This window comes from Eulemur rufifrons, chromosome 21 (genome assembly GCF_041146395.1).
Source record: "Eulemur rufifrons isolate Redbay chromosome 21, OSU_ERuf_1, whole genome shotgun sequence".
Classification (NCBI taxonomy): Eukaryota; Metazoa; Chordata; class Mammalia; order Primates; family Lemuridae; genus Eulemur; species Eulemur rufifrons.
Window position 1 is genome coordinate 5,501,851 of NC_091003.1, and position 18,459 is coordinate 5,520,309.

General features: G+C 41.5%; 1 protein-coding gene across 4 annotated transcripts in view; it reads left to right on the forward strand.

The window, feature by feature from the left end:
- The first annotated feature begins 356 nt into the window (after positions 1-356).
- Positions 357-18,459, forward strand: part of CLIP1 (CAP-Gly domain containing linker protein 1) — a 103,165-nt gene continuing 85,062 nt past the window's right edge. For all 4 annotated transcript variants that reach the window (XM_069497576.1, XM_069497578.1, XM_069497575.1 and 1 more), the window contains exon 1: positions 357-494. The gene's annotated coding sequence lies outside the window, so the exon portion shown is untranslated. The remainder of the gene's footprint in view (positions 495-18,459) is intronic.

An 18,459-nucleotide genomic window follows, 5' to 3' on the forward strand; every position in this document is an offset into this window, starting at 1 on the left:
CCAAATAGCAGGCTGTGGTCAAGACTGAATGGAGCTACTAGGTGTGACGTGCAAATTCTGGGAATACTTTGCCGAAAACGGGGAACTAACCGAAAGGATGAGGAGCCCCGTCGAGCAGGCCTCTGGGCTCTCCCTCGCACCTTGCTCCCCATCCTGGGGCTCCTGAGGGTCCAGGGTGGAGCTGCGGGTGCGCCCGGGGCTGGGGTCGCCACCCGGGGCCGCGGTGGGTGCAGACAAAGGGGCGGCGGCGGGGGCTCGGCGGGGGGTCGGGGGACTAGGGACCCGGGGGCCGAGCGGGCGGGCGGGCGCGCGGCGGCTGAGCGCTGGGAGGAGCCGCGCGGCGCCTTCTCCCGGCGGCGCGCGCCCGCCCGGCCCCGCGGCGGCGGCGGCGCGTCACGCTCTCCCCCGCCCCGAGCCGACGAGCCGGGAGGCGGCGGCCGCGGCGGCTGCTGCTGCAGTGAGGCAGGTGGCGGCGACCGGCGGCGTCCGAGGCGGTGAGCGGGGCGCGGCGCAGGCCCTTTCCCCTTCCCGGCACCCTCCTCCCCTTCCCGCCTCCTGCTCCCCCGGGCCCACTCGGCGCCGCCCGCCCAGGGCCGGGGCTGGGCGTCCGTGAGGGAGGCTGAGCCTCGCGCCCCGGGGCCGCCCTAGAGGGGACCCTGAGAGCCCCGGGTGGTCGGCCTCGGAGGTCAGGGGTCCCTGGGGTGCTCCCCGGGAGCCGGAAAAGTGGGCGGCCCTGTCAGCGCGGAGCCGGGCCTTCCCTCCTCCGCCCGCCTCAAGATGGAGCTTGGACTCCTTGCCCTGCGCCGCCCCAGGCGCCGCTCCCTCCCCGGCGCCCCTGTCCTCTCGCCTCGGCCCTGGGTCGGCTGGGGTCGGCCGAACCCGGGGGAGGCCGAGGCCCGGCCAGACCTGTTGCCCCGGGCGCCGCGCCCGTCACCTGAGCATTCCTCAGGCCCTGGGCGCCGGCCCCGCGAGCACGCATGGAGGGCACCCTGGCCGCGGCCTCCCCGGCGAGCCCCGGCCGCCCGGCCCCGGCTTTTGTCTTCCTCCTAAGTGGGGCTGCGATTCTCGGGGAAGGTGGGAGCCTAGAGGTGGCCAGATCTCCCCGGGATTTCTGAAATAACACCGCTGCCCGGTAACCCGAACCTTCTACCGCGGCGGGGGATTGGCCCGGAAGACAGATGACACTTGTTCAGAGGTTATTTTAAAAGCAGAGCCTTCGGATTCCCCGAATTTGGAGGTTCTGGGCTTTAAAAATCTGATTTTAATTGGGGGTAAATCCTGAATCCGCCTGTTTCTCCACTTCATGTGGCTTTTCCATCTGGCAGGAACCGAGCACCACCCCCTCCTCCCTTCACAGCCCCACCTCTTCGGTATGAAGAAATTACACATTCAGTCTGTAATCGGGCTAGATACCTGTTTTTTAGCAAAACTTGGGCGCCAATTACTGTTTTTAAAAAGGAAGGTGGAGAAGATTCTGTAATTTTGTGTGTGATTCAGCAGCCTTGCCTTCCCCTTCCTCTTTTAGGTTAGGACGGCGTCTGGCCGGGAGAGCTAAGTGTTAGTGTCGTGGCCGCTGCTGTCATTATGGTCATGATTCTCGTTGTTTTTGCTATTTTATTATTACTACTATTGCCGATAATATCTGTGAGTCAGGAGAGCAATCTGTTTGACTCTTAGGTTTAATGATAGCCTTTTGCAAAAATCCTCAGGTATGTTGCTCCTTAGCCCTAGGACCATTTTTTCTCTGTAAATAATAACAATTAACATTTATTGAGGGCATCCTGCGGCCAGGCTCTGGGCAAGTCTTTTTTTACGTGTTTTATCTCATTTAATCAACCTAACCCAGTGAGGGTGCGTGCTATCATTATCTCCATTATCTCCACTTGGCCAGGGGACATAGAAAGGTCAAGTTACTTGCCCAGGGTCACACAGCTGATAAGTGGTGGTGCCAGAGCTTGAACTCAGATATTCTGACTTGAGGTGCTTAGTTATTACATTAGTGTAGGGCATCTCTGGCAAAGAGCAAGGCTGGTCTCTATTAAAGCAAAGGAACTGGGTGATTGCTTGGCCAAGGGCTGGTGCCAGGTGTTTGAGGTTCAGAGAAAGCAGTTAAGTACATCTCAGGCTTCCCACTAGGCCTAGTTCAAACTGGTAAAACAGAAACTGGGTGGGACCCTGCATAGGCATTCTGTTTGAAAATCACGAGTTTGCCCATCCCTGCTTTTTGAGTTATTGCTTGAGCTCCAACTTGTGCTTGAGCACAACAGAAGTCAGTCTGGTTTCTGTTCTTTTAGGAGTTTAAATTTTGATGTCCTTATTTATCTTTTAAAAAAAAAAATTGTACCCAGTGTCTACCATTGCGTCGTCACATCCCATATGACCCATAATGTGTGAACTGACTCAGTAATGTTTGACTCTTGCCTTTTTTTTTTTTTTTTGACAGAGTCTTGCTCTGTCACCTGTCTAGAGTGCAGTGGTGTCATCATAGCTCACTGCAACCTCAGACTCCTGGGCTCAAGTGATCTCCTGCCTCAGCCTCCCAAGTAGCAGGGACTATTTTTTCTATTATTATTTTTTTTTATATATAGAGATGGGGTATTGCTCTTGCTCAGGTTGTTCTCAAACTCCTGGCCTCAAGCAATCCTCCCATCTCTGCCTCCCAGAGTGCTAAGGTTACAGGTGTGAGCCTCCGCCCCCACCAGACTCTTGCTTTTTGAGTGGCTGTCTGTTGGGATTCAAAACCCATTGGATGATCCATACGAGATGACTTGATCCTCTTATACCCCATACAAAGGTAGGCACCTTTGAATTTGTCACTTATGGGCCACCTGGTGTTGTTCATTATTATTTACAGGGTAGATTTCTGGTCTCCCTAGAATAAGTATATCAATAATAAGGACCTTGTCTTTTATGTGATGAGACCCTCCGCAGAGTTCTGCAGAGTTCCATGTGCTTAGTAGATGTATATATTTAGTTAATGAAAATGAGGTTCATAAATTTCAAGACTGGTTTTATAGAAGTCCAAGCCAAAGAAAAAACAGAAGGTAGTGTAGTGAAGTCACAGGGAGATGGTTTAATATTTGTTAGCATTAAAAGAAAACATTGCCTATATATAGTGTTAACTAAAGTGAGAGTTTTCACCTCATAAAACTTTCCACTCTACAAATAATCAACTTCTTTCTTCCCTTCCTTGTGCATATGAGGTGGGAGGTCAAGTGTGTTTGTCTCTGATAGGGAGAATAGACAATGTTGTTTATTAGTCATGGCAAACTTGCAGTTCTCCTTTACATTATTTTTGAAGTGTGATAGTCTCCCCAAAGGCAGCTTGTGGAGCTATGGCATACCAATCTGAGGGCTGTAATTAGGTCTCATTAGGTATTCAGGCAATGAATATTTGTTGAGCACCTACTGTGTGCCAGGTGCCATTCTAGATGCTGGTATAAAGCAGTGAATAAAACAGAAAGCCCTGCTCTCTTGGAACTCCCCTTCAAGTAGAGGAGACAGATAATAAACACAGTTTATTGTATGTTTAAAAGTGATAAAGAGACATGAAAAAAATCAGGGAAGGGGAAAAATGAAGTTTTGGGGATAAGGGTTAGGGTAATGGAAATTTTATATAGGGCAGCAAAAGGAGACCTAACTGAGACCATGACTTTTGAGTTGAGATCTGATGGAAGTGAGGGAACGTAGATCCCAGAGGGAAAAGCATACTAGAAGGAAGGAACAGCAAGTGCAAAGTTCCTAAGGTGGGAAGCATGCACTTGCTGTTAATTAACTTATGGCGTATAGGCTATGGTACTTATTATATGTAATTGTTAAAGTATTCAGAAATACTAAAGGATGCAGAATAATTTTATGCTATGTTGTTAATGATTTTGATGAAGATAAAATAGGGCAACTGAGGCTCAAGGAATTACACTAACTTGTGAAAAGGCCACACAGCTAGTGAATACAGAGCTAGAAACTGAACTCGGTTTATGTTATTTTAAGCAATGCATAGAATACATTGGCAGTGGAACCTCAAGTAAGTGGCTGGCAGAAAGGCCAGCCCAGTACTTGATGTTCAGACTTGCTATGGAGTTGTATCCTTTCCTGTTTGTATGCATCTATTCAGGATTTTTGCTTAACTCTGGGGGCTTTGTAACCGATATTTGCATTTGTAGCTTTTTCCCAGAATTGTGCTTCTGGTAGCAAAGCTCTCCTTTTTAGTCTTAAAAGTTTTATGGTTCAAAATCTGTGTTTAATATAAACCTTTGCATAGTCTTTTCTGTATTAATTGAAAAGCAGTGTTAGTATTACCCTGGATATGAATTTTTTAGATAGCTGCTTAGAGAGGCTTTAAACTATAACAGTGTCTTATATATTTTTAATATATGCAGTGTATGTTTCCCATATAGGTAGAACTCCATATTCTTTAAATCAGCATTTGAGTTACAATGCCCTTGTAAGGGAAAGCATATTGACCGATGGTACTACACAAGAATTTCAAGGAAGAATGACCTCTTCAGATTTCAATCAGGGGAACAGAGGGAGGCCTTTTTTTTTTCTTGTTGGTAGGTTGGCAGACTGTAATTAACCAACCTTGAATTTGGCTAGGACATCTGGGTTAATATCCTGGCCCTGGCACCAAGTACCAAGGAATCTTGGCCACAATTAGTAAAGAGTTTTTTTTTTGTTTTTTTTTTAAATCTCCATCTGGCACTTCCAGAAAGACAGATTCCACTGGCCCTAACTCAGTGGGTGGGGCTGTTTTTTAATTGTTTATTTATTGTGGTCCAGCAACAAAATCTTAAAAGTATGCTTTCCAAAATCTTTGAAAAGAGGAAGTGGTCAGGTTACAGAATCTACTGGAAACCCTCTCTGGTATCTCTTTCCCTGGGGAAGTGTATTGTCATCTACCTCTCCGCGGGAATCCTAGAATCCTAGTGCCACTACAGGCAGACATTTTGCTGCCCCAATGTTGTCTATAAGCGTAAGATCTAAAATACTTCTGACTTGAATTAAGTAGTTTGATATTTGTTTTCTCTGTTGCTTGTTTACGTCTAAGTATAGCTTGGCTAGATCCCAATTTAACTCTGCCCCTTTTTTAGACTTAAAATTGCTGAGTCCTTGATTTATAATATCTTTTCTGAAGTTAAAGGCCCGAAGAGCCAGATGTTCAGGATGTGCAGATCATCCAAGATTTGTGTTTGGTATATAAAGGGAAAGCAATTTAATGATTTTTTTCCCCCCAATTCTACAGATCCCTTCTTTTGCACAAGTAGTACACTGAAATATTTGGCATATTTCCCCCTTCTTTTCAGAAAAGACAAAAGATGTTAGGAATGTTTTTCTAAAAATCTTTTAATCAAGGCGTTTGAACTCCTGCCTCCTCTCTTTAACTGATTTACCCCATACAGTGGCTTCTTACTACGTTCTGATACCTTAAAGCAGGAAGGAACCTATTTAGACTTTTCCTTCCCAGACTATAAAATAAATAAACTTTATAAGCAGGATAATTTTTTATAGTTTAAATGAAAGAAAACTTTTATCCCTAAGTTTGTTTTACACATGGGTGACTAGAAAAAAGTGTTTCTTTATCACATGAAACTGTATTACTAATTTCTGTTGTAAAGAATATGTAGCTTAGATTATCACATTGAGAATCTAGTAATATTTTAGAAAATCTTTTCCAGTGAAGTTTTTTTTTGAGGTTCTCTGGTTTGTTTTTTCCTTAATATACCAGTTTTATGGCAGTCTTTGTATTTTGATAACATAAGGTTCTCTTCTTAAGATGTATGGGCTCATTGCATAAATGATGAAACATGCACATTTACAAAAACATAGACAAAAGTAAATTATCCATAATCCTACTGCCCAGAGAAAATCCTGTTAATATTTGAGTATCTGTTTTTCTTTATTCTTTTAAAAAATGTTTATGTCTTCATGCCTATTTGTATTTTTAAGTAACTAAAAATGTAATATTTTATTGGCAATATCCTCAGCAAACCAGCATGGGGAATCAGAAGTGCGGGGAGTTAGCTACGCTCCCCGCAAAGAGGTCTTTTCTTCTCTTAGTTCCGATCAGGTCTCTAAGTTGACCACGCCAGTTTGCAGGGAGTTAGCTACGCTCCCTGCAAAGAGGTTTTTTCTTCCGATCAGGTCTCTCAGGCAGGGGTCATCGCAAAGGATGAAAAATATAGTAAGAAACAGAAATAAAAAATAAAGTAATGGCAATATTAATACACAGAGCCAAAGATATAGTTTATAAAGTAAAGGTTTATGAAAATAGATATAAGGAGGGTATCCGGATGGATATATTTGTACCCGCATAAAATATATCCCCGACTGAAACTCCACACAGGTATTATATAGGGTAGATACAGGCTCTGGTTGCCAAGGGCAACGGGATTTTCATACTAACAGGCAGTTTGCTTTAGGGTCAAAGTCTCCTAAAAGGCTACTACAGATCCTTTAACTAACTCTAACTAATGAGTTATAAAATTGTCTTGGGGCAAACTTCTAAGTTTTATGCTAAGGCTATTACTTTAGCAAAAAACAGAGACATCTTGGCTCCGGTCATTGTGTTCTTGGAGACAGATGATCCCAGAAGTCAACATGGGCTGTGCTTTGTGTTACTTACTTTAACTGCATGGTTCCATCTGGGCCCGGCTTGGGCATTAGCATATCTATAACATCAGCTCTCATCTCCGGGGGTCTACCTGTCAGCTCCGGCAACCTTTTGGTTCTAAGGAAAAGGCCTGCCTTGTCTTTCAAAACAGGTGAGAACCAAAGGCCCAGTTTACAGCTGTCTCTTTGAAGTGCAGCTTCTACTGACCAGCAAGACGCCCTCCTGAGACGAGGCAGCTTTTGAACTAACACATTTATCTTTTCTTTAAGGCAAAGCCTTATTTGACTTCTGAAATCAAATCTTGTCTCCAGAAATACAGGGGGCATTTCTATAACTCAGTATTCTTAGGCTCAACACAGAAGAACTATTAAGATGTTTGGGGTCCTGGATTTGCTGTAGCCCCATCTCTAATAAGAGTCTTGAGCAAGTTGTTTTAACGTCTCTCACTCTGTTTCTTGTTCTGGAAAATGGGGGTAAAACCTGCCATGCCCACTCCTGGGGTTATTATATTGATGAAGGGAGGTGGAGTGATGGATGGGATTTGGGCTTGATGAACTGGAGATCTCTAGGTGACCTTGGAAGGTGTTGAGAGTAGTACAGAGGGAGTCCTCGGCGCTTTCAAATACCAGAGGTCAGGGAAGGAGATGATGATGGGGAAAGCCCAGTCCTGTATCACTGCTTGCCTTTGAGTCACCTGTGTTTATTTTGTGCATTGTTAATTTTGTAGTAAAGTTTTTCATATGTGTATGGCCAATAGAAAGTGTCCTGTGGGATGGGAGAAAACCCCATAAATCCCAATTTATCAAGTATTTGTTATGTGCTGTGAAGACTGTGTACAAGGAGCTCTCTGTCTCACAAGGTGAGACAACTGCTGTAGGTAAAGTATAGGTGAAAACAGTTGTGATGGGACCGTGGAAGATGATCAGTTCATTTGGCTTGGATGTGTGTATGGAAGGGAATCAGGGAAGGCTTCTGGAGCAGGAATTAGCACTTAGGTTTGGCTTTTTTTTTTTTTTTTTTTGGAGACAAGGTCTCATTCTGTCACACAGGCTGGAGTGCAGTGTTGTGATCGTAGCTTGCTGCAGCCTTGAATTCCTGGGGCTCAAGTGATCCCCCGCCTCAGCCTCCTGAGTAGCTGGGACTAAGGTGCAAGCACCACACCTGGCTGTGTTTGGCTGTGATGGAGATATAGGGTTTCTAGGAAGGGATAGGTTAGGTAGACATTCTAGGCCAGAGGGAGTGAAGATATGGATATAATAATAGCATGTTGAGATAATAGTCTACTTTTTGTAGTTTGAGGGCAGATAATAGCAAATAAAACTTGAGAAAAGACGTTTGGGTTTATATTAAGGACAGGATTCCCTGTCCTGATGAAGAATTCATCTTACTGGTCTTTAGCATTTTATAATAACTGAGTTTTCTGCAATCTTTTTTTCACATGTGTGGTTAAAAATATCTGGCTGTGAGTAGTAAGCAAGAAAACTACTAGGTATATCAATTATATTAAAAAAAAAATCTTTATTGAGCTGTGATTCTCATACCATACAGTTTACGCACTTTAAAGCATACAACTTAGTAGGTTTTTAGTTTATACAGAGAGTTGTGCAACCATCACCACAATGTTTTATTTTCATCATCCCAAAAAGAAATCCCGTATCCATTAGCAGTTACTCCTTATTTCCCCCCAATTCTCCCAGCCCTAGGGACCCACTAATCTATTGTCTGTACAGATGTGTCTATCCTGGGCATTTCATATAAAGGGAATCATACACTATGACTGGCTTCTTTCACTTAGCATGATGTGCTCATCCGTGTCGTGGCATGCATAAGTACTTCATTCCTTTTTATGACTGAATAATACTCTGCTGTCTAGATATACATACCACATTTTGTTTGATAATCAGTTGATAAACATTTGGATTGTTTCCGTTTTTTGTCTTTTATGAATGCTGCTGCTATGAACATTTGTGTGTAACCATCTGGACATTTGCTTTTGTTTTTCTTGGATCTGTACCTGGGAGAATTGCTGGGTCATACAGGAACTGTACCTTTTGAGGCACTGCAACACTGCTTTCCAAAGTGTGTGTACTGCCAGCAGTGAATGAGGTTCCCATTTGTCCAAATCTCATCAACACTTCTTATTCTCTTTTTGGTTATAGTTATCCTAGTTAGTGTGCAGTGTGGGATCTCATTGTGATTTTGAATTGCATTTACCTGATGGGTAGCAATGTTGAACATCTTTTTGTGTGCTTTTTGTCCATATGTATAGCTTCTTGGAGAAATACACCAATTATCTTTTTTTTTGCCTTCAAAATATTAAGTATAGGCCGGGCGCGGTGGCTCACGCCTGTAATCCTAGCACTCTGGGAGGCCGAGGCGGGTGGATCGCTGGAGGTCAGGAGTTCGAGACCAGCCTGAGCAAGAGCAAGACTTCGTCTCTACTAAAAATAGAAATAAATTATCTTGGCCAACTAAAAGTATATATAGAAAAATTAGCCGGGCATGGTGGCGCATGCTTGTAGTCTCAGCTACTCGGGAGGCTAAGGCAGTAGGATCACTTAAGCCCAGGAGTTTGAGGTTGCTGTGAGCTAGGCTGATGCCACGGCACTCACTCTAGCCTGGGCAACAGAGCAAGACTCTGTCTCAAAAAAAAAAAAAAAAAAAAAAAAAAATTAAGTATAAAAGCAAAGTATAGAACAATAGTATGTTATCATTTGGGATGAAAAGAATATACAAAAGAATGCCCTTATCTTTTAATTAATACATTCAGATATTTGTTGAGCACCTAGTACAGGGAGACTAGCCCAGACATTGGGGGCACACATATGAGTAAAACAGGCATGCATCCTGCTCTTGAGGAACCCGTAGCTATTGATGGAAGACAGGTTAACTTGGAATTCAGTCGTTTGCTTGACAGCAAATCTTGGCTCTCTTACTTTTGGAAGATTTTGTACAAACTGTTTAACCTTTGTTTCTTTCTTTTCTTCTTTTTTAAGAGATGTGGTCTTCTTGCTCTGTTGCCCATGCTAGAGTGCAGTGGCATGATCATAGCTCACTGCAACCTCGAACTCTTGGGCTCAAGCGATCTTCCCACCTCAGCTTCTGGAACAGCTGGGTGCATGCCACCATGCCTGGCTAATTTTTTTCATTTTTTGGAGACTGGAGTCTTGCTATGTTGTCCAGGCTGATCTTGAACTCCTGGCCTCAGGTGATCCTCCTGCCTCAGCCTCTCAAAATGCTAAGATTATAGGTGTGAGCCACTGTGCCTGGCCAAACTGCTTAACCTTTTGAAGTTCAGTTTTCTCATCTATAAATTAGGGATAATGGCTGCTTCATATAGTGGTTGTGAAGATAAACTGGATTAATGTATGTAAAATTTAGTAAATGTTACACCTCTTCTTTTCTCTTTTCCTGTAATCCCGGTATCTTCCTGATCGCCAATTGCTAAAGCAAGTTAGATTTCAACCCCTAAATTTTATGCTTTCATTTAAATCAGAATGGGGGAAAACACTTTTATTGGTATGGGAAATTAAAACCTTTCTTCCTGCCATGTTTTAGAAAGTTAATTTGAGGAGGAGTGTCTTGCCGTTATTGAAGGGCACATTTTTAATGAACAGTTGTCAGTGAAGAATTTGTAATTTATGAGGAGTTAAATATTCAGCATGGAAAAGCAGCTTGTGCTCCTCATGTCAGAGCTTGTGCCTTGCCAAATTTCAGGTCCTTTTGTGTGTTTCAGTTTTATTTCTCACTGTTTAATTAAAGGTGGGTTTTTCTTTCTGAGGTCTGATACAACCTGCTGTGTGTCTGTATAGAAGATTACCTAAACAGGTGCAAAATAACCCATCACAGAAGTTGGGTTTTAAAATCCAAATAAACTAGTTTCCACTTACAGCATCTAGGGTGGTTGTACAGAAAGTATCTTATGGATTTGTGAGTAAATTTAGTAGACTGATTTCTTCTCTTGAAATAGCCAGGTGTCTTGCAGTATCGTAAAAATAGAAATGTAGTTAGTTTTTCCAAATGGTTCTAAAGGCCTATAGCAACTATTAAATTTGCTCATTTGCAAAGTAAAAACAAGAAAGCTTTTATAAAGCGAAAACTTTCCAATAAGGAAGTTCTTGATTCTTCTGTGAGTTGTCTTTGTGTCCTTTTTTTGTTCAGAACAGTTGGTATGCTTTTGCTTTTAGTATGGGCCATGTCTGACTGTTTAGGGCAGGCAACAATATGCCTACTTTTTTTCCCCTTTGTGAAGAGTGGAAAGGGAGTCAATTTTAACTTGTCTTAAGATTGACTCTTTCATCTTACTGCTGTATATAACAGATCAGAAACTTTTATTCATCAGCTTACTTTAGGATTAGGAGTCTTTAATCTGGAGATTGGGGTTTAAGTCCTAGACCATTAAGTAACTGTGACCTTGACAAGTGATTTCACCTTTTAGAATCAGTTTCCTCAGTAGTAAAATGAGGAAGTTGAACTAGATTGCTAAGGTCTCTTCTGATTCTAAAATTTTATGATGCTATATTAAGCACATTGCTTCTTTTTACACATTAGTATAATTAACTGCTGCCGACCTATTAAGTAAGTTCTTCTGGGAGATACTAACCAGGCCTAGTAATTTTAGCCCTTTTTGAGATCCATGTCTAAGCTAGTGGGACAGAAGTTACAAAGTCACAGAAATTTTACAGAATTTTGTGTAAATGAGTAGAATAGTTCAAATTAATTCAGTTTTCCATGTTCTCTTCTTAAAAAAAAATTATTTTGCAGATAGAGGAACTCGGAGAGGCTGCTTATTTTCTTATGTCTAAGTAGTAGGAACATAAATCTTCACTCAAACTGGGCTGTGCAAAGACATTCATAATTGCAGGCAGTTGCATCATAGCACAGACTTCTGTCTTTAAAAAAAACATTGTCTAATGCCCCAGCTCTCTGCCTGGGTTGGTTTTTATCCCTCTCTCCCTCCTTTTTTAAACTTCTGTAGACTTTGAAACTCTGGATTCAACTTGTACTCTGTACTATGTCATACACACTTTAAGTTTTAAAAACATATAATTTTCAAGCACAAAATAAATTTTCAAAGGATTATGTCTACTTCTGACTTTGATGGAAAGGTATTGTAAGCTTTCTATTTACTGTCAGTGTCTTATTGTATGATACTCTCAAACCAACACTTAAGGTTGGTAGGCTGGTTTTATAAATTGCTCTGTAAGGGCTCTATCCATTAGAAATTGGAAGTAAAATTCCCTTGTTAGCATCTTTTGGATTAAGGAGCCAATTAATATTCGGAACTTTACTGGCTTATGTCAGCCCTTTAGTGTCTAAATGGGCTTTTCACATTGATCCTTTCTAAATAAACAGTGACTGCATTATTTACTGATCTTTCATCTTTTGTACCTTACCCTTGCTTAGAGATAGGCAGTTTGTTTTTTAATCTTTGTGTTAATTTTGAAGCTGTTTGGCCTAAATATTATGTATGAAATATACATAAATACATATGTAGAGAATTATCAGTGAAAATAGATCTTCATGGTCCTAGTACAATAAGGTGACAGAAGGCTAAAGAAGACCCAGAGTTGTGGCTGCTGGAATCTAGGTAACATTTCTTTGCCTAGGATACTTCAGTGAGTGCTTCTCTTAGGAACCCAAAGGGCTGACAGCAGTGGCATCCATACAGAGGTGACAGATTGCCTCATGGGCTTACACAAGGGCTGGAGATCATTGAAGAAATATTGGTGTTTATGAATAGTCTTAACAATGGAATGAAAAAAAGGACAGGCTGCATGACTTTAATATTCAATAAACTTTTATGTAACTCTGCCCTATGAAAGGCACACTGATTGCTAATTAACAAGGACCATCCCTTGTTTCAAGTGGAGATGGTGAGTACCATGTTTTTGAAGATGGCTATGAATGCTCTTATTCTGACACTTTAGAGTTGGTACAAGTTAATTATGTGAAAACAAGATAATAAACTTGATGGAGAGATGTGGAACCACATGGAAGTGTGGACTTGTGGTGCCATGGTTAAGTTGGTGTTTTTTTACATTTTATTAATAATTTTACCTGCGTCTCCCGTGTCTTCCTTTCTCTTCCATCTTATTATGTGTCATGCTTTATAATAAAAATGTGTAAATTTTACACTGTATAAATTATTACCAGCCCTGTCTTCAGCTGGTGGATTAACTATAAGTTTATCAAAAGCAGTACAAAAATAACTTGAATGAGCTGTGAGAGGCATCAGGCAACTTTCACTCCTTAAAAGGGTCTGTTTCTTCAGCCAGGTGGTTTTTGGTGGGGTGGTCACCTTCAAGCTGGACTAAGATGCTGCCTTTTTTTTTTTTTTCCTGAGACAGGAGTCTTGCGCTTTTGCCCTGGCTAGGGTGCAGTGGCATCACTGTAGCTCACTGAAACTTCCAACTCCTGGGCTCAAACGATCCTCTTCCCTTAGCCTCCGAGAGTGCTAGGAGTACAGGCATGAGCCACCTCGCCGGGCCCAAGATGCTGCTTTTTAAAGTTTATATGAAAAATTACATAATGAAGAGAGGTTTTCTTAATTTCATTTTTCACTTTGTGTAGGGGTTTTTAGTTTAAGTCTTAGGTTCCTGCTACTGTATATTTAGAAATTTTAAAGTTTGTACTGTATCTCAGTATTTGATGATATTCTATTAAAAACACCACTATTTCCAGTTGTTTTGGCCTCCTGCTCAAGTTTGAGACATTGCTCCACCCTTTTAGGCATAGTCCCGAAGGGCAGAGGCAACTCTATAGAAGATGGATTCTCTTTCTCTTTTCACTTCGGAAACTTGTTTCCTTTCACTTCTTGTGTACATTTATTTCTGGTAGGGTTGTACGACCTTTTCACCTGGCTAAGCTTTTCATTATTCCTGAGTTTTGGAATGCTCTGCTAGAGATGGAGGGACAAAGAAACAGAGAGGGCACTTTGGAATTTCCCTCTCTATCATAATAGGCACCAGAGTAGACTTACCCGTATATTTACATTTTTATTCTGTCATCCTTTATTTTTTATTTTATTTATTTTATTTTTTTTCTTTGTTTTTCTTGTTTTTCTTTATTTTTTTCTTTTTTTAGTGTCAATATCTGTCATCCTTTAAACCAGCCTCTTAGTTGCTGCTGAAACAAAATGGCTCTGGCCCCTGCTTTATCTTCTCCCTAGTTTATCTCACTTGTCGCACTGATTTAAAGCATTGGCTCTTCCATGGCCTGTGCGCTAAATGTCTTCGTGTTTGGTGACATCACACACGTTTTGCCTGTGTTCAGGGGGCAAGCTTCTGGGAGTCTGGAGCAAATGATCCCTTTCGGTGGCTTTCTGTCACTGTCGTCACTTATCGACTGACTGCTCGTGCTCTTACCAGATACTCTACCTCAGAGTGGACACTGCTCTCTCTATCCTGGTGGTTTTACTTCCTGAGTCACAGGACTGTTTGTTGTTAGGGCAGGCATTCCGATCAGTCACACGGTGTTGTCACGTCACTTGACTGCTCTGGGTAAATGTGCACAAGGGGTATTCTGTATCTTTATTCAGAAGGCTAACAAGTTTCCCAGGTGTTAGAATTTGGGCCAATGAAACAGGTTTACTTTTTCGTCCTGGGTCCTATATTTTAAATTATAGCTAGTAGATTATTTCTGAGTCAAAGGCAATTTACTAGAGTTTAGGGGGAAAATATCAGATTAGTAAGAAATAAGTTACTGACATTGCAGTCACATCCTTAACCTCTCATTTTCTCCTACAGTTTTCCCCTCCAGTCCCCAAACTTACTTTTTCCACGCATTCCTTGGTTCTGCATTGGTTTCCTGCAATCAGAAGGATAGAAAGAGCTAAGCACGAGGAGGCTGCTTCAGTAGAGTAGTGCTCTCATTCTCCCTCTTGTACTTGAAATGCTGCCTCCTGCTATGTTGGCCTTAATTCTGGCGGCCACTGACTCTCGGGTTCCTTTCTTGTGTCTTGAGACAGACACACTTATTAAATTTTTCATCTGTAACTCAATCTCTACAGTATTTTGCTTTGAGTTTTGTGTGGGTGTTTTCAAACTCTTAGCGCTGAGCTGTCAGTTCTACTGGGCAGTGCCTTGTGCTACCAGCCAGGCTTCTTTATACATTATGTATCACCTGTCAAATAGATATTGTAAAGTTCCTCTTACTGTAAGTGCTATTTTTTCCTTTTCTATCCTAAGAACAATTAAATTATTCACAGCTTTATATTTAAGAGTTTCACATTTCTCTGCCTTCTTCCTTACATATGTGTTGTAATGGAGTACCCAAAGATGCATGTTGCATATCCAGGGGATTTGGGGTATCTGCTTGGTACATTTGTTATTGATGCCAAGAGGAGAGTTACTCATATTCTGCCTTAAATGTATATTCTAGGCCTGTGCTGTCCAGTATAGTAGCCATGAGCCACATGAGTCTATTAAGCACTTGAAATGTGGTGAGTCCAAATTGAGATGTGCTATAAGTGTAAAATACACAATGGATTTCAAAGATCTAGTATGAAAAAAATGTAAAATATTGATAATTTTGAAATATTTTAGATATATTGGGCTAAATTATATTAAAATTAATTTCACCTGTTTCTTTTTAATTTTTTAAACATTGATACTAGGAAATTCAAAATTATACATTTGTCCCACATTATGTTTCTGCTGGACATTGCTGTTCTAGAAAGTATGATAGTGTCAACAAATAAATTATCTAATTTGAACCAGCTCTTAAATACCTCTCATTGGAGGTAGTAATTGAACAGTTTGCCCACAGCTCCACTGGTCTACTTTTTAAAAGAGGCTACAGGGTTGGGAAACCCTCTAATGCCACCCCCATCTTCATCAAGTGTTCAGAGGGTGGATACAGTTATTTGATGCTTTTGTTTGAAAATGCAGCATTTTGCATCATTTTATGGGTTCTTGTTTTGATGTTGAGTCAGTTCAGAACTCTTTTGAATTTTTATTGTGTATCAAATACTTTTTTAGGTCTTTGGATGCAAAGGCAAATCAAATCTCATCTCTGACCATGAGGATCTTAGTCACAGCGTGATATGCAAATAAGACAGGGAGTGCATGTGATTCATCATTCAGTAATAGAAGACGCCCAGTAGCTGGAGTAGTCCAGAGAAGGAAGAGATAGGGCCAGAAGAGTAGTCAGAAGAGACTGCTGGTGTGTCTCCTTGTACTGTTTGAGAGTCATTTCCAGTGTCCCTTGAAGCCCTTAAGTGTGAGAATGTGCTGCGTGTAGCAGTGGAGTAAGGGGCTTGGGTCTATAAATAGCCCGCACGTGGGAAACCAAGTCTGACTCTGCATTTCCCAGCCAAGGACCTTCAGCCCGATTCATCTAGGAAATGAGATGTTTTTAAATTGGCCCCAAGCAGGCCTGTATGCTTTTTTTGGATAGTCTTCTGTGAAGTTGAAATATTTGACGTTCTTTGTTTTACTTAGGAATTGAAGAAAATATGCAAATACCCTTAAATTTTATTTGTCCTTTTCCAGTCTTTTCTGCAATGTGAATGAAACTGAAAGAATAAAAATAATCAAATAACTTGCCTTTCTTTAGGGGAAATACAAGGCAATTTGGAAAGCTGCCAGTGTTGTGTAAGTGTTTTCAGTAGCCAAAGCATGAGGTCAGGTTGCACTGTCCTGTGTTGGGGGTGGGAGACAGCAAGTGACACAGCAATAGACACTTATATAACCATGACTTCATGGGACAGGATTAAGCTGTGAATGAACCTCCCCGACCCAGCAATATGATATTAGAACACAGCCTTTGAATTTTTCTCTCACGCTTGACTTGCAGATCAGCTTCAGAAACATCTTTCTCTCAAACTAGACTTTCCATTGCTCTCAGAACATCTTTCCCCTTTCCTTCTGTTACAAAGTTCATGAACATATAACATCTTAGAAGGAAGGCCAGACATCCCAGAGTGCAGCTATCTACAGGTAAGTCACTTAACCTGTCTGGTGCTGAATTTCCTCACTGCAGGGCTGAGTTGAAACCTGGGTTTCTAGACACTGTTGTAAGTATGCAGCCCGTTTCTGGAAGCTTGGTGTTAAACTCCCTCTCCTGGCAGGTTAAATTCATTGCAAATCTTTAACTCTTCTTTGCCTCTCAACAGAATTTCCTGACTGAGTAAATACAGGGGTATTTTCATTTTGTTGATGGGGTCAAACGCAGTAGAAAGGGTCTGAGATGAAGTGTAGCGATGTGATTTGCCTGGGTCAACACGATACTGCGCCTGAGAGTGCCTGGAGGTGCTGCGCTGGTCGGAGCTGATCGTATCAGATTTGGGTTCGTTCTTCACTCGTGGCAGAGCCCTGTACTTTTACTTTGCCAAAGTTAGAGCCACAGTCTGTCTTTTCTCTTTTGAATCCTTGATCTTTCACTTACAGGAGTTGGATTTGAAATCCAAAACAGTCGATAGAACTACAAAACGATGGAGTTAGAAACAGATCTTACTTAATTAGTATCCTCAGGTTGTAAATGAGAGTACTGAGGTCTGGGAAGGGGCTGAATAAGTTGTTCAGGGTCATCCAGCTGGACTGGGATCCAGGTGTTTCACTTCCCAGTCCAGCTCTTTCTTCTACTTCTTCTTCTTCTTCTTCTTCTTTTTTTTTTTTTTTTTTGAGCCCAGGAATGTGAGGTTGCAGTCAGCTACAGTCATGCCACTGCACAACAGAGGGAGACCTGTCTCAAAAAAAAAAAAAAAAAAGAAAAGTAAACAAAACTTTTAAGAAATCAGATAAGAATTATGAAGAATATTATTCATTTTCATTTGAACATAATTTACACTGTGCTTGTTTTTGGGAACTGCTTATTTTGAGGAACTTGTTTCTGTAAATTGCTTAAGCTTTTTTTGAGGGTATCGGGTCAGGGAGAAGGTGGGTTGGATTTTACTAAAGTATGTATCTTGTATAATAAAAACTTGTACTAATGGAAAATTTCAAACATACACAAAAGCAGAGCAAATAGTACCATCCACCCAACTTGGACAGTTATCAATTCTTCGTCTGTCTTGTCTTAATAAGTGTTAGTATACTGTCATCAAACCTGTGTGATAGTTTGCTCTTGCCAGTAAAATGTCTTTTTGCTCTTAAGGAAATATAGTACCTTTATTATTCATATTATTGTACTTTTTATGATACGGAGCATTTTTATCTCAGATGCTTATCCTAAAAATTAAATTCTTTGAGCAGTTTACTTAGCCGAGATGATTCCAAAGCTTTAAGCAAAGTTTTTAATCTCTTTGACACTGTATTAGGTAAGATAAGCTAGTTGCTGTAACAAATAAACCCACTAATTTTAGTGGCTTAAACTGATAAAAGTTTATTTTCAGTTCTGGAAAAGTTCAGGATAGGTATTTTCTGATGGGGAAGCCGGGAGAAGTGATTGAGGGATCCAGGCTTCTTCCATCCTGTGATTTGCCCATCTTCAGTACATGCCCTCAGGGTTGCTGGGCTCATCTCCATCAAGCCATTGGAAGGGCAGAGCTGGGGGAGTGCACGCGGGAGGCTCCTACGGGCGAGGTCTAGAAGTGGCACAGTCTCACCCACTGCTCATTCCATGGCTGGAACTCAGTCATATGGCCATACTGAACCACAAAGGGAGCTGGGAAATGGGCAGTTTTGTGAATCCAGGAAGAAGAAGAAATAGACTTGGTGAACAGCCCACCACCTTCTCCACATGTATCCACTGTCACCTGGCTTTGTTGTGCTGCATGTTCCAGGGTAGAAAGCAGCACACTAGAGTCTGTTTCCTTACTCTTTGTTGAAGCTGTTTTACTGTGGCTCAGAAGTCATTAATTTTTTTTTCCTGCTTATGAAATTAATTATACCTGTTAAAATTTGAGA